This window comes from Protopterus annectens, chromosome 1.part1 (genome assembly GCF_019279795.1).
Source record: "Protopterus annectens isolate FY-2018-M chromosome 1.part1, PAN1.0, whole genome shotgun sequence".
NCBI lineage: Eukaryota > Metazoa > Chordata > Ceratodontiformes > Protopteridae > Protopterus > Protopterus annectens.
The window spans coordinates 640969816-640991870 of NC_056726.1; positions in this window are offsets into that span (position 1 = coordinate 640969816).

Genomic DNA, 22055 nt, shown 5'->3' on the forward strand with positions numbered 1-22055 from the left:
GGGAGACAGTGACCTCTTTCTTCCTATATGCAAAACCCTTAGTAATAAGATGTGCCACACAGAAGGACTTTCTGACTACAGTGGCAATGTGGTGGTCAGAAGAGAGGTTGCTGTCAACCTGTGTTCCCAGATCTCTTATAATGCCTTCTGTGTTCAGTGGACTACCATCAATGTGGTAATTCAAGGGAATTGGGTTTTTCCCAAGGGGGATGATGACACATATTTCGGCATTGAGCTTAAGGCCATGCTTCTGACACCAGTAATTGGTCTCATTGAAGCCTTTCTGTAGGATGTCAACATCAGTTGGGGAGTTAATATTAGCTCCCAACTTGCAATTGTCTGTGAACTTTGTCAGCCAGAGTCCCTCTGTGTTGGCCTGGACTTCAGAGAAGTAGATACCAAACAAGAGAGGACCCAGGACCAAACTCTGTGGGACTCCACTCGTGACTGATCAGCAGTCTGGCTTGGAGTCAGATACTTTCGCACTGTGGGTTCTCTCTGTGAGCCAGTTTGCAACTCACCTAGTGATAAAGGAGTTGATGCCTAGCTTCATGAGTTTTTCTATGATTTCTGAGTGGGGAATTGTATCAAAGGCCTTGACCAGATCAAGGTAGACTGTATGAACCATCTTGCCTTCATCCACACCACTGTTGACTGACTCAAAGAAGTCAACCAAGTACAGCAGGCATGATCTACCCTTCACAAAACCAAATTGTGCAGGATCCAGAGTTTGGAGATTCCCTATATCTTTAACTAAAAATAAATCACTACCACGGCCAAGTGGAACAACTAAAACCAAACTAAACAAAAAAAACACTTAAAAGCACTGATGAAACAAAACTTTTAGTGTAAAAGTAATTTAATCTCCACTTTCATTACAACTTCTTCAGAAAAATGAGAACACACTCACAATAACATTTAAGTACCCTTGACTCAACAGACATGTGACTAATGGATATATGCATTTAAAGACACAATATCCTATAACATTAAGACACTTTTAATTTCCTGTTTTCTAAAACGCATTTAATATTGATATGCTTATGTAAGTCAGGTGTGTCATCACCCCCAAGCCTAATCTGCCAACTCACTTCTCTAGTTTCTAGTTGGTTTTTGAAACTACCACCTCTTTTATCCAAATTAAACTGTTCAGGTACTGTAAATTAAAACTTCTTAAAATTATTACATATATTTGAGTGTTTATACAGGGCATTATTTTCATATTTTCCTTTATAGCCCTCAAATGTTCCTGTATTCTATCTTTTAACCTTCTAGTAGTCATCCCTTCATAAAACGATTCACAGGAAGAACACAAGGCAAGGTAAATCACTCCTATAGAAATACATCCATACCTAAATTTAAAATAAATCGTAAAATTTAAATGGGGCAATACTAAAAATGAACTTTCAAAAATATATCTGCAACTGGAACAACTTACTCTTATTTGTAATATTATTAATATTTCCATTTCCGTTATTTCCTTTAGCTAATAGTTGCTTAGTACTACTTACTTTAGTATTAACAAATAGTGGAGTATTACCTAATACCTGTCCTATTTCTCTGTGGCCACTAATGATTCTCCAGTTATGTTTTGTTATATTTATGATACCTACACTATCTACAGACATCTCTAAACAATAACGTGGGAGCTCAATGGTGTTAGAAGTTCCCTTAGAAATTCCTTTAGATTTTGCTTGAAAACCCACCATCAACATTTGTGCAAAATTAATACTTCTTTTGGTAGTAACCTTTACTGCAATATTTTTTAGCAAATCAAGTGGATATCCTCTGTCAGTAAATAATTTAGTAATAAATTGAACCTCCTCTTTAAACTTATCATCATCACTAATCATTCGTGATGCTCTAATTAATTGTCCTCTTGGAATATTCCATTTCATATAAACTGGATGATTACTTAACCAATGCAAGTAATTATTAGAGAATGCATTTTTCCTAAATATATTACTACTAAAACACTTTTACTGAAGACTTCCACTTTAACTGAATGTCAAGAAAAATAAAAATTTCATGTCCTGAATTGCCTAAAGTAAATTTCAAAAAATCAGATGTCTTATTTAGGCATTCTAAAAACTTGTTGACATCAACATCATCCTTAACAGTAAAACATAAGTCATCAACAAACCTATTATAAAACAGGACATTTTCATATTCAAACATTGTAGGTAGTATCTCACACTCCCACCATTCCAGAACTAAGTTAGCAAATGTGGGGGAAAAACTCGCCCCCCATTGCTACACCATTCTTTTGTTTATAATATTTATCTTCAAATATAAAAAAGGTGTTACTTAAAACTAAATCAAGTAATGTACAAACAACATAAATTTGGTCAATAGACATATTTCCAAATTTCTTAAATATTTTCTAATATATTCACTATCAACTTCAATAGATATAGATGTAAATAGTGACACAACATCAAATGTAATCATAGTAAAACATTTATTAATACCTTAACTTTCTAAATGAAACTTAGGAACATGATCCAAAATGTCCCAAGAGTCACAACAATATGATGGTAAACATTGCACAAGCGGGTTTAAAACAGTGTCTAAATAGAGAGACATTCCTTCTGTAATACTACCTGAGGCCGACACTATAGGTCTAAAAGGGGGATGGCTTGGATTTTTATGAAGTTTAGATATCCCAGACAGGATACCTACTCATGGACAGTTCGTATAAAAGAAATTATATAAATTCATGTCAATTTCTTTATTTAACAGCATGTCCTCCAAAATTGAATGAACATACTTATACCTAGGATGTATATCACACAATGAAACTTCTTCATATTCATCCAAATTGCTTAACAAATCCACCATGCTAGAGTTATAATCAGTTCTCTTCAGCTGAATGCCACTTCAGCCATGTGTCCCCAGTCAAATGTACCACAGGGAAATGCCTCGCTGCCTAGGTGCCTGAACCCCTTTTGGTTACTATTGAAAGTAAGATGGAAGGTGATGTGGTGCTGGCTTTTCACTAAATTTACTCTTCATGGCATGAGAAGGTTTAGGTAAGGCTTTTTTACAGCCTCAGCACAAAACATTTTAGTGTGAATTATTGTAGAGCATGGTAGATGTGTGTTGCTCATAGTCCATGATTTCATGAGGATGACGCCTCAATATTTGCATTTCTCGCTAATAGATTTTTTTTGTGTCAAGTAAGAGTTCATTATCTGTGAGCATAAGGCAGTTACTTTACTGTTTAAAGGTACCAAGTGCTATGAGTCTAGCAACTGAAGCAAGTAAACAGACTGACTTTCCATTTTTCTCCAAAGAGTTGGTAAAATTATTAAAATTACAAAGTGCACTAAATGTAGTTTAATGTGGATGTTATTAGGCTATTCTGTGGAGGAATAGACTATGCAGATTTTCTTACAGGGGGATTGCACAATTACTATATAACAAAATGAGGAAAATTCATTTTAGTTAGTGGGGGATACCCTGCCTAACTAAACAGTGAATGAAGTAATTCCTCTTCAGATGTGACTGTGTCAATGGACATGAGAAAGTCATTAAGCAACTGTAAAATATAAGCTACATAGAATAGGTATGAGCTGCATTGGGCAATGCAGAGTAGACAAAGGTTACTTAGGGCAATGTAGATCAGTGCTGGACTGCTAGAGGCTGCTTTGAAGATACGTGGTTCATGCTACTAGGTCGAAAGGTATTTTCCATCGGGTACATTCAGTCAGGAAAATATGTATGAACTGAAATTCACTGCGGGCACATAGAGGCATACAGCAGTCTGCTCACAGCTGCAATAATGAAGTGCACAAGGGGAAGGAAATAATGTATATGGTTCCCAAGGCACCTACAGACAACAGGCAGCATAACAGGTATCAGCAGTAGGATGCCCTGTGGGCATTTCAGTGGATAGAAAATGAAGTGTATAAAGGTCAATAACTTTATTCATGTCATATATGGATCATTACCCCCTTCACAGTGCCTAGGAAACATTGCCTAAAATGTATACAGGAGCATAAGTGTTATTACAGCAGCATGTAGTTTCCTCCATGCTATAGCACACTTCTATCTGCTGGAGTTACATAAGCATGCTGTGTACAAAAGCACAACACACATCACTTACCCTGCATCAATGCATTTGGTTGTTGAAGCTTTGTGCACGGTGTTGCATGAATGCTTCTCTATACCCACACTGAATGCATCAAATTCATATGTTTCTGCAGCCGAATTTCACTTCAGACATGTGTCCCCACTCAGATTTATCCACAGGGGAATGCTTCACCAACTAACAGCCTGATCCCTGCCTGAGCAGGTGATGCTAATTCACTAACCTGATAAGTACATGCCAGGCATCCACATTATAATTATATAAATATAGCCTGCTTTATCATAATAGAAAATTTCTAACCTCCAATTCTAGACTCTCCCTGGCACAGGCACTTCTCCTCCATTCCCTTCTATATGCTGCCCCAGTCCTAACCAACATCCAGTCCACAACCTTGTCCATACTTCAACAAACATACCATAAAATAGCTAAATTTATCACTAACTCTCCTTACAATTCCCACCATTGCCTTGCACTCAACTCCCCACAAATGGTTTGAAGTCCCCCCAACAACTCCTTCTACCGCAATTTCAAATAATACACTCTATACTATGCAAACCATCTTCCTAACCATCTCTTTCCTCCGTGGTATCCCCTTACTCCCTCTCTAGGTCCCTCCGCACCTCAAACCAGCAACTCCTAGATATCTACCTACCAAGGAAAAATGAGGGCAAACTACTCTATAAATGCTCCATGGCCTAAGCTTGGAACAAATTCCTATACATATACACTCCATTACCCAACCATTACACTTCATAAAAAGAGCTCAAACTTTATCTACTTAACATTAAGACATGCCCATGTCAGGATACTACTTAACTCCTCCGCACTCCTGTATTTCATTCCCATTCACACTAGTCTTAACCTTTTTCACTTTTTAACCTAACTGGTACTTATTTTGGTAAATACAATATCTAAATACTGATAGCTTAATTTTTTGCTGTTGATTCTGCTATTTATCTGTAGTGCTACATGTATGTTATTCTGTGTTAGTTGCTCGCTACTTATTTGTCTACCTGCTGTATTTGTAATTGTACTATCTTGGAAGTGTGAAATTTTATTATACTATAAACTGTTTTTGTAACTGGAGTTTTTCTCCTCGGGTCTCCAATGAAAATGGGCTACCTGCCCAGTTGGACTAACCCAGTTAACAAATGTCAATAAATAAATAAATACATAAATTCCCTAGTAAACATCCCTGTGTTACAAGTGCAGCAGGTTTAAAAAGATTCTGGACTCCCTGCTGGATCATGGAAGAACTTTGTCTACGTCTGATCCTCCTGAGGCTATATAAACTCACTGAATTAAGCTGAGAATCTAAAACTGTAGCCAGACTGTGAATATGTACTTCCTAAACACCATTTGATGTGAATCCATGGGCAGCACAATAACGTAATAGTACAATGTCCACCCATAGTACCTCAATGCATATGGCCAGAACCATGGGTAAGGGTGACATTAGTGCAACCAGGCTTCACAAGTGTACACATCCTATGTGACCTCAGTAGCTGTGCACAGTCAAGAGGTACATCTGGACAGCAAAACAACCTTCACCATAAGTGTGATACAAACCGTGATTAGTACAACCAAGATTCTCATACAGTCAAAGACTATGAATAAGCAGCAGCAGGTCATGTCCAATAGAACAGAGTTGATAATGCACTGGGTTATCGATACAGTTCAGAAGCTATCATGCATAATAGTTGTGCTACATGCACCATTTCAGTGAGATAAAAAAATGCAGATTCCTTTTTTTGGAAAACTATATCACAATTAGCAACACAGAGAATCCAATAAACTGGATATCAGATTGTACTACCATGTAGGAAAGTGTAAACAAACAGGATAACTAGTAATGGACACCTGGATTTTATTTACCACTCAAAGGGGCCTGGCAGCCACAGAAACTGTCACACAGCAGTGCAAAGTATGTGTATGCAAACACTGCACTGTCTGTAAGAAGGAAATGACAGACTGGGGGACATCAACCTCAACCTGTCAGATCACTGGGATCAAGTAGGATATATTGCAGTCCTGTAGCAAGTTCTTTCAGCAAAGGCACAGATGATAAACAATATAGGTTATAGTGTTATGGGGGGCATCCAGCTAGGTCACAGAAACAGCCAGGACAGATTGTAGGCTTGTGGCAGGGTTGTCCAACTGGGGCACAGAGACAATAGACAGTGTCAGCCATAGTCCTGCTGTGTAGGTGTGTTCTCATTATGGTATATTTTCCCATACAGCATGGCAGGTGACATTGCCCATGATATTTGCACAGGCAAAAGAGGCAGCATGAAGGGTTCACATGACTACAGTTGCCACACTGTTGAACAATATCAAAATATATACCCAATAACAGTGCACAGGGCTGTGTCCATTACATGGGTTCTAGAGACAGTTTGGAGGCAAGTGTTATCTTACACTGATAGTCATGCATATGCAAACTGATTTGCATGTGTACCCACAGGTGTAACTGACCTATTATTGGACCTAAAAAATAACAATGGCTTTAGAAGCTCAACACACAGGAGATAGAGCTGCTGCAGGGCCTAAACACACATGGCAGGCATTTTCTTAGTAAGTGTAAAGCAGGATGAGACCTTCTTGGCCTGTACAGGTGTCAGTATGCACACCTATCAATGACAAGACTCTGGGAATATTCACCACACATGAAAAACTAGTACAGACTTCATATGTTCCAAATGTGGAAATCATGAGATCTGCCTAGATGATGCACAAACACACATAATATATAATACCTTGTGCATTTCACAGCATTTACTAGTTGATGGAATGGAAGCCTTTTTTGATAACGTGGAGCAGGTAAGGCCTTAGCTTAGGACGGTGAGAGCAGGCTTTCACCCCCAGAACCTCAGGAAAAATGATTATCTTGTAGAATGTCTGCACAGTACTGGTTCTCTGGTTCTCACCTCTGCTTTGTGGAGACAATATTTGCTCCTCCACATGCATCAGCATCATGTCAGTGAACTGATGTAGGATTCATGTGCCAGAGACCTGCAATACTCCTAACATTTCTCCTTTTGACCACTGAAGCTTCTCTGTATCAGGGATGCTTCATGCTATACTACCCTTCATGTCCAGTAGGCAAGGCAGTCCATGTATTTCTCTTGATTGTGTGTATATTAGGTTCATAGGTTCATAGATTAGTACTAAGCTAACTGCCCTTGCGAGCCATTTTAAGCCTAGCCAATTAACCCTTGTGAGATTCAAACCCCACACCTTGTGTTTGTAAGGCAAACACCTTAACCATTAGGCCACCCTCCCAACCCTCCATGTCTACTAGCTCTTGCATGATGCCTGTAGCCATACGGTGACAGCTGACTATTTTCTATTCATGGAAATGGTGATATGTCAACAGCAGACAGTCTCCTCTGCAACATGGCAGATGGCAGAGTGCAACATCATGCACATTAGCTCACAAGGCAGCCACAACACATACTGAATAGCTAAATCAAATGCTTGTAATAGCAGAAATTTCTGAGAGATACACCTTTTCACCATGAAATAATGCTGCTCAAATAAGCTGAATACTACAACTTACTGTGCAAAGTTTATAAGGGCATGAATAGTGATACTGAGTTTGATTTTTTTCATTTGCATATATAATACTGTTCGTTACCATAGTGATACTCATTTGCATATTATAGGCAGTTATGTGTATGCAATGTATGCAGCACTATTTTCCTATTAGCAAGACCACACTATCTCTGTATTGTCCCATTCCTGTTTGTCAGCACTCACTATTTACAATTTGTCATTAAAGCAATTGCTTCTATCTTCAAAACAGGCTCTAGCAATTTTTGAGATCTACTCCATGTCATTTAATAATGGAAAGATTATATGCCTACTGGAAGGTATCTTTTTATGTTCCTTTTGTTCCACTTGATATTGCAAGGACCAAAACTACAAGACCTGATATGTGAAATATATATATATATATATATATATATATATATATATATATATATATATATATATATATAAGTAGCAGGGCTATAGGCATGCAACTCCCTACATTAGAGGACATGGAGGGAGTACTCTACAAAAAGAGGCATTCATTACTCACTGTAATTCTGTATAATTCATGTATTCTTTTTTTCTTGATGCAAGACTCACAACTACAGATCCTGCACTTCCAATAGGGAGCTGTAACAAGTATGGCATATTGCATCAGACTCTGAAAATAAACATGGTGGAAAAAATTTGTGAACTTTTTCATTTTTAAATATTTTTTTTTACAATGAGATGTAGCAATTTTAAATAAAAATGTCATTTAGCAGAGTTTCTTATTACTTTGCTGAAAATTAACAATTATAAACAAATATGTATTACTGTCCTTTACATCCCTCCTGTTGACAATGCAGCTATAATGGAAGATATCCTACATAAACAAAAAGTAATAAATAAATAAATAAATGAATAAATAAATCTACAAGAACATTTCTACTAGGAGATGTGAATGTCAATTGCTTGGACATAAATTCTTACTCCACTACATCTAGTATGAACTTATATGGTTTCACTCAACTAATTAATAGCCCCACACATTATAGCAAGACATAAAATTTCATATTTGACTGGATGCTAGTATCAGACCCTAGCAAATACACCACCTCAGATACAATGTCTTAGTGATCATCTCCCAGTCTATACAACCAGCCAAGCTACAGTTTTCACTATGTGATATCTAAAACCTCTTGTAATGGAGGTTCCTGGAATGTATGTAAATGACCCCTTAAAGACATCAAGTATTTCAGCTACATGGATTCTGAATGTTCATTACTTTTCTTTTTACTTTTTAATATTTTATGGTTACATTTAGGCCATTAAAGTCAAACCTCACTAGTTGTGGGCATGCATGTTTTGGTCTTTTCATTGACCTCATCAGCATAGCATAAGTGGGTAGTAAGGCTTACTTCTGAAACACAAGGTCTTTAAACCCAGCTGATGCCCATAAAGATTAAGATGCCGGCAAAATATCCCAAATGACATGCCAACCAGGGGGTAAAAAGTTCACGCAGACAAACAATTCAGTAAAAACTGCAAGAAAAACCCAACCAAGCTAGAGTTTTCACAGTGTAATTCTTTAAATCAAAGTAATGGTCATTCAGAAGCCATATAGCTGAAACACTTGATGTCTTTAAGGGGTCATTTGCATATAACCCATTGGGTTTTACACAGTGAAGACCCTAGCTCGACTAGGTTGTTTTTGCTGTTTTTACCAAATGTTTTTTCTATGTGACCTTTCTACCCTTTGGTTGGAATCTATACAATCAGAGACTTCACACATGCACTTAAACAGCATGTTTATATAAGAACATGTAACCCTTCCAAATTTAATCCAGAAATGTTCATTACTACTTTGTCAAATTGGGACTTCGTAAAAATCTTCCCCTTAGATGATGCTATAAATGAATTCAATACAACGCTCCTGAATATCCTAAATAGCCTTGCACCTCCTAGGAGGAAGTGACTAAAAACAAGGCAATCTGTCTTGCCAAAATGAGTCAAATGCTAATACAGGATAAAGAAAAAGTGTGGAAAGAATGACAAAAACACCTCAATATCTTGAAGACTTTAGGAAGCTTGATTACAATTGTTCTAAAAAGCAAATAAAGACAAAAATATGCTATAATAACTTTCATCATCTTGCATCCCATCTAAAAATTCAACCCTAATACCTCTCCCAATAACTTGCCACTCAAAATTGCAATATAGTTCAACTCTTATTTCACAAATAGCATAGCATCACTGACCAAGGATGTATCACCACATCCACTTTCACCTTCGAACCGCTTGACACATCCTATATAAAACTACTCTTAAACAAACTCAAACCATGCTCTTCTTTAGCTGATGACCTTCCAAGTGAGTACCTTAAGATAACAGCCAATAGCATTACCTATCCTGTCTCAATCCTTATAAATAGATCAGTCCAGGAATCAAACATTCATTCTCTCTAGAAACAGTCACACATTATCCCTCTGTATAAAGGAGTTAATTCAATAGACTTTACTAACTTTAGACCCATAGCAATATTATCCCCACTCTCCAAAATACTAGAAACAATGTATTCAAAAACAATTGCTAGACTGTCTCCTACAGGAAGAACTCCTATCCTCCATGCTACATATCCGCCATCCTTCCCATAGTTGTAGCACTGCCCTTCTGGCCTATACAGATACTGTCATTAAAGCTGCTGATAATGGTAAAGTAGTTTTCTCCATATTTCTAGACTTGTCTAAAGCCTTTGACACAGCAAGTTTCTACTTGAAATGTCCTCATTAAATCTCTCTTAGACCACCCATCTATGGTTCAAAAGCTACCTATTCAATAGCTATAAGTCAGTAAAATGTCACTCCACCCTCTCTCCATATCTGCCAGTTAGCACTGGTGTACCACAAGGCTCTGACTTTTGTTCCCTCCTCTTTAACATTCTCCCAACACCCTCCACATATCCACAACAGGCCTACCTAATACAGTACACAAATGTTTCCATGATCAACTGCATATCTGACATCATGGCACATCTTCATAAACTTCCTCAGGAAGCTTTAACAGCCATTGAAACATGACTTTGTAACTTGCCACTCATGCTCAACCCTACGAAAAACAAACTACCACTGTTTTTCCTCAAGTCCCTCTCTCATGAAAAAAAAATTAAAATCCTCTCTCTTGATAAAACAATGATTTAAGTGAGTTCTCATTCCAAATTATTAATGATGATAGTGAATACTAATCTTAAATTCGACCTGCATACATAAAATTGCATAAGAAAAACTCATCGAAAATGAGGGATGCTTTACACATCCAAAAACTTTCTTACCAATATAACTAAAACTACACTTGGCACAACTTAACTCCTCCTCACACTTCTTAATGGCGCTTCCATACTTAATAACCTCCAGGCATCACAAAAATTAAAACCTGAACAATGCTATAATAAAGTTGCTAAATTGCAGTAAATACCCATTTCAGAACCCACCACTGTATAACACTAAAAGCCTAAACTGTTTAGAACTATCCCATCAACTAACATTTTCACAGCTTCTTACCACATATACAATTATCCAGCATGCATGTGCTTGTCAAGTACTAAATAACATTCTACACAACTATGTTCCTAGTTGGTTATTATGATCCAATGACCAAAAACTCCTGTCTGTCCACAAACCTATCAAATCTGCTGGGCATTGTCTATACTCATACCATGATGCTTAGGCTTAGAACATCTTATCTGTATCCACTAGGTCAATACCTACCCTCACATTCTTCAAAACTAATCTGAAAGTCTTCCTAGCCAAAAGCTAGATCTGTTCTTGCTGAACACCAGGATAAACTTTATTCAAGTGTAAACAACTACAGGTTCATACCTTACACCTCCTTACTCTCCCTTCTTCGTACACTTCCTTTCTTCTATCAAATTCTCTCCCCTGGCTTTCTCTCTAAATAGACTTCCTTTTGCAATTCTTGTTTCTAGTATACTAACGTACCTTGAATTTCTCTATAAACTGGCTAAAATTTTCTAAATATTAAATCGTTGTCATATAACGTTGATCTGTTCTTAACAAATGTTTTCATATTATGTCTAATTTGACATGAGTATTTAAACTGTAAATGATTTTGTATTTTTTGAAGATTGTAAAATTATTGTTCTTAAAATGTTTTGTAATACTTTGGATCTTTTCTTCGGTACCTTCGCTGAAAATGGGCTCCTACCCAGTTGGACTTTCCCAGTAATCAAATGTTAATAAATAAAAAATAAATAATGCATGTTGTGTCACTCAGTGGCAGAACTGGGCTAGTGGGCAGTGCTGACCTTATGCTGGTGGGTGGGACTGTCTTAGGGCAGGGGACAAGAACATGTTAAAAATGAGTGTGCTGCTCCAAGAAGAGCTGGTATATCTAACTATCTGTATCTGCATCTCTATGTACATCTAAGTGTGTGTGTGTGTGTGTGTGTGTGTGTGTGTGTGTGTGTGTGTGTGTGTGTGTGTGTATGTATGTGTGCATAACTGCAGTTATTCAGTGGTCTCTAAAATAATCCATGTAATTGTTGGAGCTAAAAACAAACACTCTGAAACTATGTAGCTAAAGGTTGGTCTTATACAAATACAGATAGCAAAAAAGGAATAAGACCAACCAACAAGGCAGTAGAAAAACAACAAATTTTAATATACAATAAGTGCTTTTGTGGGATTACCACTTCTTCAGACCATACAAAAAGAAGCTAAAACATTTAATAAATAATAAAAGCTATTAAGTGAAGTATTTTGTACACCCAGTGACAGGGGATGAATTTTCTCCCTGGTTTTATGCTGATTGTAAAAGTACTAACCTGGTTTACCTAGCCACTTGCTGCAGCTGTTCTAGTGTTTATGCGAGTAAGACCACAAGACATCTGATGGAACAGATCCTGGAACATTTGGTGATATTCGCAAGCACCTTAAGACTAATGCACTTGCTTGTCACTCTCTTAGTAAAGGACATAATAGATTTTGTTTCAGAGTTCTGCATCTTGCTCTACCTGATATCAGGGGTGGCAATATGAATAACAAAGCAGAGAAAATTGAATTTAAATGGATTATAGCCTTGCAGTCACATAGGGGACCAGGACTGAATAGCACTGTTTCTTTAAAACCCGTCCTTAAGGATAGGCAAGTGTAATGGATTTTAATTGGATTGTCTTAATTGTGCTTGATAGATTTTACTATTTATGAAATGTTTTAGATTCTTTTTGTATGTTCTGAAGAAGTGGTAACCCCAAAAATGTGCTTACCGTATATTAAAATTTGTTATTTTCCTATACTTCTACCCCCATCATTACAACCATCCTCATGAAATTACACCCCTCCCTTCCTCATTTTAATGTTGACTTCATTTTCCGTTTCCACTCCCTTTTTTACATATTCTTTAGTACCCAACCTACATCATGTCATCAACCTCACCTTACATTTTCCTCCACATCCCACACTCTTTAATTCTTCTCACCCTAACAACATTCACCTCCTTAAATCCAATCAAAACAACTTCCTACAAAGGCTCTCCTACTCGGGTCTATATTACATCATCGAAGGGTCTATTAAGCGAACGCCCTTTGATCAACACATAAATGTCGAACTACAAAAACTTCAAACGCACAATTAAGTTATTTTTTTCCCCAGGGAAAAAAAATCACTTGGCCAATAAAAAAAAACAAACAAACCATAAAACCCTAACAACTGGGGAGCTTCACCCCCCCACACCCCCTGATGTGGGGGGCTATGCCCCCACCTCCCTAACTAAATATACCAATTCCGAGATCGCTCTACAGTGGAGGAAAGGGCAAATTCCCAATAACGGCCAAGCGATTTTTCCCCTGGGAAAAAAATTCCCTTTCTTGGCTGTTCGAACTTTTCATAGTTCGACATTTACGTATCGATCAAAGGTCGTTCGCTTAACAGACCCTTCGACAATGAAAATGTGACCCCCACACTATCCACCCTTTATCCAGCTTTCTCACAAAGCTGCTCTATGATATCTCCCAGCCTCTATACCATAAACCCTCTCGTATTCCAAAAAATTCCATATACTTCCAACTGAAAAACATACCTACCCAAATAAATTATATTCCTGCAAAATAAAATATACCATTTCCAGCTCACCACCTCACACCGACTGCTCAAAATTAATTCTCAATGTGATTATTCACCCTAATCCTGGTCCCAACTCTCCTCCCACACCTTCTTTTCACCCTAGCCACAATATGTATCCTCCCACCCTACAGCTTTTAACTCTAAATCCCTAAATATAATCACACTTAACTTACAAAACATCTGTGACAAAATCGCCATCTTCCATGCCTGGCTATCATACAACACTCCTGACAATCTAGACACCACAGAGACCTGGCTTAAACCCACCATGATATACACAGAAAGTCTCCCTCCCGGTTATAACCTTATTAGGGCTGACAGAACCCACAAAAAAAGGCTGGAGGACTTGCACTCTTATCATAACTCACTCAGTATTACTCTTCATTCTAATCCCATTCCTCAGGTTCACAAGGCAAAAGTCCTTATCACATTCCTAAAAATCAGCAAAACCGAAGCTCTGTGCCTTACAGTACTATACCTCCTTAAAGACCATGAACAAAAAGCTATTCAGAACATATCAAACTTTAAACAAGAATCACTCATCAACAATTTAAAGGTAACAACTGGTCCATCCTCAAAACTCTTCCTCTAGACAAAGCAGTCAGCCACTGCAACACAACCTTCCTTGACATCCTTAACTATCTGACACCTTTATGCAGGAAAAGAATCAAAAGCAGCTTCACAACTTGGTTATCTAAAGCTGCTAAAGATCTAACTAGAACCACAGACAAGCTCTGGAAACTTTGGCACACATCCAAATCCCCCTCAGACCTAATCAAGTTTAGATATCTTTGCAATCTGACTACAAAAGCTGTAACAAAATACAAGAGACCACTATCAAACATTACAATCCAGTAACAAACATAATCTCCCAAAATTTCTAGACATCCATTTCATCACTTCACAATCCTAGCAAAAAAATAACCCCAACCCTCTTTGTGACAAAACCACCATGCAAATAGCCAACCTCTTTAACAACCACTTCATTGAATGCATACAGAATGTCACTTCAAACACATCACCTCTTCCCACCATGACACACAACTCACTACTATTACACCACTCCTCACAGAAGATCCACTGCCTCCTCCCTCCCCCCCTGTCCCACCCTCACTCCTTCACTCCACTGCTTCCTCAACTTCATCTACCTTCTCCTTACAGCCTGTTTCTACAAACACAATTAAGAAGCTCCTCCTCAAAATCAAAACCTGCACTAACTCTCCTGACAACCTTCATGTAGAATATCTCAAGATGACAGCTGATGTCATTGCATATCCTATATCTATCCTCATTAACAGGTGTATCCTACAAACATACATTTTAAAATTCTGGAAAAATCCTTCATTATACAATTATACAAAGGTGGCAACTCCATTGAAACGTCCAGCTACTGACCCATTGCCTTACTGTCACCAATCTCTAAACTCCTTGAAAAATACATCCAGACACAACTACTCCACCACCTCCTTAACACTCAACTCCTCACTTCCACACAGCATGGCTTTAGACCAGGACACATTACTAACACAGCTCTATTATCCTTCACTGACACAGTAAACAAAGCTAGCGACTCAGGCAAAAGTGTTTCCTCTCTGTTCCTTCACCTATATAAGGCCTTTGATACCATTCCCCATAATCTTCTTATACAAAAGCTCAATAACCTTGGAATATCCCCTACCACCACCAGGTGGTTCACTAGTTACTTGTCTAATAGACAGCAGGCAATTAAATGGCTAAACTCCCTCTATTCTTTCAGGGACACTTCATCTGGAGCTACCCAAGGCTCTATCCTTGGTCTCCTCTTATTCAACATCTTTACTCATGACCTGTATACCTCCTCCCAACAAAGTACACTCATACAATATGCTGATGACTCTACAGTCATCTGTTCATCAAATTCTAAATCACATCTCCAACAATCACCCAAACTACTTTTACATCCATTGAGAGCTGGCTTACTAATAATCAACTACTGCTTAGACCCACCAAAACTAAACTTATACTTTTCACCACCAAAACACACTCCCTAAATAAAAGCCAATATACTATTCTCTCACACAACAACACAATAATCAAACATGTTCCCTATACAAAACTACTAGGTCTCACCACTGATGAACACCTTAAGTTTGACCTATATATACAAAATAGGATTAAGAAAACACAGCAGAAGCTTAGAATTCTCTACTGGAACACATGTTTGCTAGACTCTCACACTAAATGCACATTAGCCACTTCCTACCTCCTACCCACTCTCTTATATGGAGCTCCAGTTCTCACTAACCTTAAAACATGGCTGAAATCTAAGCTTGAAGCGTGCTACAACAAAATTGCTAAGTTCACCACCAATGCAAAACACTCCACTCATCACTGTACACCCCTCTGCAATCTCAATTGTCTTGAAGTTCCACATTACCTTACCTTCATCCAGCTCAACGCAGTACACAAAACCATTCACAGACCCATAGCCTGCTCAGCCTTAAATACCATCTTCCACTGCTACATACAAAACAGATGTCTCAGGTCAGAAAACAAACTGTTTTTTACAAGAGCATCGTCATATGAAATCAGCCAGACATAACCTGTATTCCTTCTCCATAGCTAAAATCTGGAACACCCTCCTCTTATGTATCAGATCCAACCCCATACACATATCCTTCAAGATCACACTTAAGGAAGATCTCTCTAAATTCTGGATCTGCTCCTGCTCAACCCCAGGCTGACAACTCTTGCCACATCATCACACCTCCACCTTCTACCTCTGCTACTATTAACTCTATCTGCCTTAACTCCCTTACTGTTCCTATACATTCTACCTCTCTCCCCCTGTTCCTACTACTGCACCCTCCCCCTTTTCTTCAAAACAACCATATCAACTACTTTACATCTTCCTAATAACTACCCCAATACATAATGCTGTGACAAGCTTAGACTTAAATGGAGAATATACTGGAGCTATCCCATGTTTTGTAACTGAATGTTATATTAATGCTACTGTTATGTTGAATATTTCAGCTATTGTTAAGTGAATGTTAATAACAAAAAAGCAAGCAGGCTGTAAGTACTCCAAACCACACTATTTATTGTGAGCGCTTTCATCAGAGACAATGCTCCAACTTCATCAGACAAAAGAAAGACAACAATTAACCACTTTATATACTTACAAGTGGATGCAATTAAACCAAAAATATACGTTAAAAATTAAATGAACACCAGTACAGCATACACAAACAGATTACTACAAATGCGTTGGCAAAACACATTTTAGATTACCCCACTCACAAGTTTGTGTTTGCAGTAATACAACAGTTAGAACATAATATTCGAGGAGGTCCATGGGAACTTAAACTTGAGGAATGTGGGCTTATGTGGCAAGTTGTCACATTGGCCCACATACCTCCTGGCCTCAATGAATATGTATCAATCAAATGTCTTTTAAAGCTTAAAGCACTTGCTAGGTAGTGCCTATAGCTTGTGGACCAGCACTTCATTTTTTCTAAGTACCTAAGTATATTTTGTAGGCCTTCCTACAGTAAGTGTCACATTGGCCTTTGTTTACCTACCTACAGTCAGTGTTATATTTACCATAAAGTTGCATTTATATACACTTGTCTACTGGACCATGTTTTTGGTCTTTTATTCACACACACACACACACACACACACACACACACACACACACATATATATATATATATATATATATATATATATATATATATATATATATATATATATTCATGTACATAAGTTGCATTTTTAAATGTAGGAATAATTAAGTAAAAATCATTCAACTTTTAATTTTCATTTTATAATTACTTACACTGGTATCAACAATGTGTTTATCGCCCCTAGTATTTTAGCTGAAAGGGTATTATACCTTGTCAATTTTTAATTTTTAATGTATATTTTTATTATATGTATGTATTTATGTATAGGTTTCTGATATGTTTTGTATATGGTTTTAAGTATACATTTCGTAAATGAAGAAGATATATTAGTTGAAGTGCTTACTCTTGCCATAATGGAGTTAGATGCTTTTATAACTCCACATGAATTAGTGAATGTAATTTACTGATGATTAATTTGTGATTGGTTTAATTGCATCCACTTGTAAGTATATAAAGTGGCTAATTGTTGTCTTTTCTTTTGTCTGATGAAGTTGGAGCATTGTCTCTGATGAAAGTGCTCACAATAAATAATGTAGTTTGGAGTACTTACAGCCTGCTTGCTTTTTTGTTTTTTACCAGTTTGTTCATTTTTGGAGTGTTTTAAGTGAATGTTTATGTTTATACTACTATCCTAATCTGTTTGTCTATATTGTTTTATATATAAACATACTATCCTATGGAGATTTTATTCCCAGGCCTCCACTGAAAATGGGTTCTTTATGGCCCAGCTGGACTTTCCTGGTAAACAAATGTCATATAAATAAATAAACAAATAAATAAAATGTGGTCAAATAATTTCCTTAAAAAAGTGGAAAATGAATAGCTCATAACAGACAACCTGACATAGTCATCCCCAGAGGATGTACCTAGAATGCAGATCTAGCAAGTTGCTAGCAAGATTTAACAGCAGTAGCATTGTTGCCTCACAGCAAGAGGTTCTCCTGTTCAATTCTTGGCTGGAGTGCCTTCTGTGTGGAGTCTGCATGTCCTCCCCATGGTCAAGTGGCCTCCGAAAGACATGCGTGAATGGGTGTGCCTTCACTGAAGTCTGGGTGTTGGGCTGGCAACTCGGCACCATAAAAATCGACTGCCAATCATTAGCGGACTGGAGTTCCGCTGTGGCGACCCCTAACCGGGAAAAGCCGAAAAGACAAACAACAACATAACTAAGCAAGGTACAGCTCAATCAAGCTTCATGGACTGCTTTGAAGGACTATGAAAAAAACATTTATTTTGTTTCATCAACTTAATACTCAAGGTAGTATGTGTAGGTCAGATACTGTAAGGGAAGTGTCCTACACTCATATTAAGGAACCTACATCATGCAGGTGTGTGTTCTATCAGAAATGCTAAATATAGTCCTATGAATCTTTTTCTTCTAACATGAACCGACTGGGCATGTGCCATTGATAGAAAAAAAATTCAAAGCTGCAAACTGTTGCAGTGTTTGAGTGTGTGGCAATCTCTAACTATAAAAAATATTTTCTGGAATAAATCACTGACTACTAAATTGTAAGTTTTTTTTTATTTCATTTCACTGTTGTACTACTTGTGATAGAGAAAGGGACATATAATAATGTTAAGTTAAACTTGGAGGGTAAGCTCCTTATCTGAATAAAATCAAAACAACATAGCAGCTACCATTTCTAAATAATTTTGAAATATATGCAGTAAAAAGGAATAAACCAGATGGTGTGGCAGTCATATGAAGACCATGACTTGGTGACTCTGTAAAGATACACCCCAGGATTCACGAAGCCTCCGTGTAAGAGTTATAACTCTTACACGGAGGCTGCAGTTAAACTGAGTGATGTCAGCATGCTCTGCATATTCATGAGAGCATGCTGAATCACACCCAAGTCGAACACGGCCGTGTAAGACAGTAGGGGGCGTGTCCGTAGGCTGATCCCTGCAAGCGGACACGCCCCCAGAAGTGTAAAAGTGTCCAAAGTACACACCCACAACAGAGTCCACGCAAATGTGAATAAACACAACACAACACATGCCCCTACAGACTATTAAACATAAAAGAAATATAAATGTACATGTCATATTTTTTTTAAATTGTAAAGATGTTTAACCGTGAGTGCGCTTGTTTGCTGGCGTGCCGTAGCGCAGCTACAGTTAGCAGTCAGTGGGAAAGCATATAAGAACTACATATGCAAAATAAGCCAGGAAGCAATAGCGAAGCGGTAGAGATGCCGGCTGCAAAGCAGGCATTCATGGTTCGAGCCCCCACAACACAAATTTTTTTTTTTTCTCAAAATAAGCAGGAAACAAGTCCCTGACACATATATGTACACATAAAACCAGAATATATGTAAAATGCAATGTAATAGCCTATTTATATTGAATAAATGTGAGCTAAGAAATGAATATAAACTGCCAGATATGCCCATAGCTGAGCTACAGTTCAACAGAGTGAGGTTATGTGCCCGTAGATAAGCATAGGTTTAACTGGTGCAAAATGAGTGCCTGTAGCCGAGCAGCGGTTTACCACGCTAAATATATGTGCCCCTAATTGCGCTAAGCGGCATATGCGTGCCAATAGCCAAAGCAGTGTTAAATCGGCTTACCCCGTTTGCGCGGAGCTGCGCACCGCGCAAACGAGCTAACCGATGGGCAACGGTGAGCAAGCCGTATCCAAAATGCCTTTACACAGACACACCCCTCAACATGTCTAGACAGTCCTGAAAAATAAAAAGCAGTGGCCAGGTTCGAACCCAGGATACTATACACCATAGTCAAGGTACAGAACCACTAAGCCATGACAGCAGTTCATAGAAATGCAATATCAGCTCATATATAGGAATGAATACAAACCACAGCATGACAATGCAGGTTTACTGAAGTTGATACAATTCCAAACTGGCCAATCACAGATATATGCGGGGAAAACGGACTATATAAGCCCCATAGGCGGGAATACACAGCATAAACGATTGTAGAACAGACCTGCAGTTAGAATGTCAGGTGTAGGTGAGGGTAGTCTCTTCCGAGCGCAGAGGTGGGGTGTTGAGGAGTCCAGGTACATGGCCTGGCTCCTAGTCCATAACCATGAGGCCCAACTCATGCAGGGCCAGGTCCTTTGGGGAGCGTACAAGGCTGAGGCGTGGGACCAGTTGGCTCATGAACTCACCAGTGCCACAGGAATTCCTAGGACAGGTGAGCAGGTCCGTCACCACCATGCGGACCTGAAGAGACGTAAGCAGGACCAACTGAACCGTTGGATCCAGGAGGCCCGGCAATCACCCAACGCCCCACCACTGAGTAAGTATAAATTAATTATGTTTGTAGAAAGTTAAACTACCTGAAATCATGGAGATGTGTATTCCAATATTACTTCATTTATATTACAGCTGCAGGTGTCCGTTCTGCGAACCGCAGAGCCTATGCTGATAGGCTGGTGCGGTTGCGCCACCAGGCAGGTCAGTAATCCACAACTAGTAACTGTAAAGATGTATAAATGTATGACAGTTAGCATAAGAGTGCAGTGTAGCCAGGAAGGAATTAAATCTGCAACTCACAGAGTGTGAAAGTTTATGCAAGTATTGCCTGATTACAACAGTTCCCAGCCTGTAAGATGAAACTAATCATGAGACTGTCCAACACATATTTGTAAATAAAACTGCCCTGCCTGTAAGAAAATAGTACACAAACAGCAGCAGCAGGTAAAAGTATAGCTGCAGAAGAGGATGAATCCACCTGTGTGAGATGAATACATGTGGAAATACTGAAACATGACAGAAGTGAGAGTGCTGGAAATAACTGCAATAATTTCTGTTAAAACATGTCAATAAAGCCTAGAAGTACCAGTCTGAATAGTAAAATGAAAGCAAGTGAGAGAGTGTGAGAAAGTGTCAGGAATACAGCACTACAGTAGTAATACCCGCTGAATAAAGTATACTGCAGTCAGGACATAATTAAATGCATGTGAGACCCAAAACCAAACAGAAACATCTGTTCAAAGTGTTGCTGCATGTGGAATGTGTACACCAAAATCTGGATATGCTGCTCCCAGTCTGAAATATGCAGATAGGATGACTGTCTGATATCCCAAACATCCACACCTGTCTACAGTTATAGAAAGAACAGTTAACAGGAGATGTATCTGCACAAATTTCGATATGACTTGTGTATGAACAGCAATAAAATGTAGACTTATGTTGCAGTAACAGTCCCATCTGCAAGGTTAAGTAGTTAACATATAGGACACTGTAGTCAGAACAGTAGTGTGTATATAACTGTAGCTATTATAAATGTACAGCATATGTGGTTGTACTCAAAGGTGTTAATAATATGTCTGATTTACCCCACCCTCTAACCATCTATAACCCATTCCAAGGGAAAATGGTATGTGCAATCACAATTACCACCCCTGGACATCTGTCCTGTTGGGTCATATATATTTGCATGTCTGTTGATGCATCCGCCCTGTTCATACATCCACACCTGATGGCCTGTTGCCATCAACCAACCCTGCATGTTGTTGGACTGTGTATTACTGTTGAAATTATGCATGTGCTATGCACGCTGTTCAATGGTGTGAATAACTGGGTGTGTGGTTAATGGGAATACTAATGCATGCTGTTAAAACTAACTGTGAATGGTTTTTATATGTCACTAACCCAAACTGTA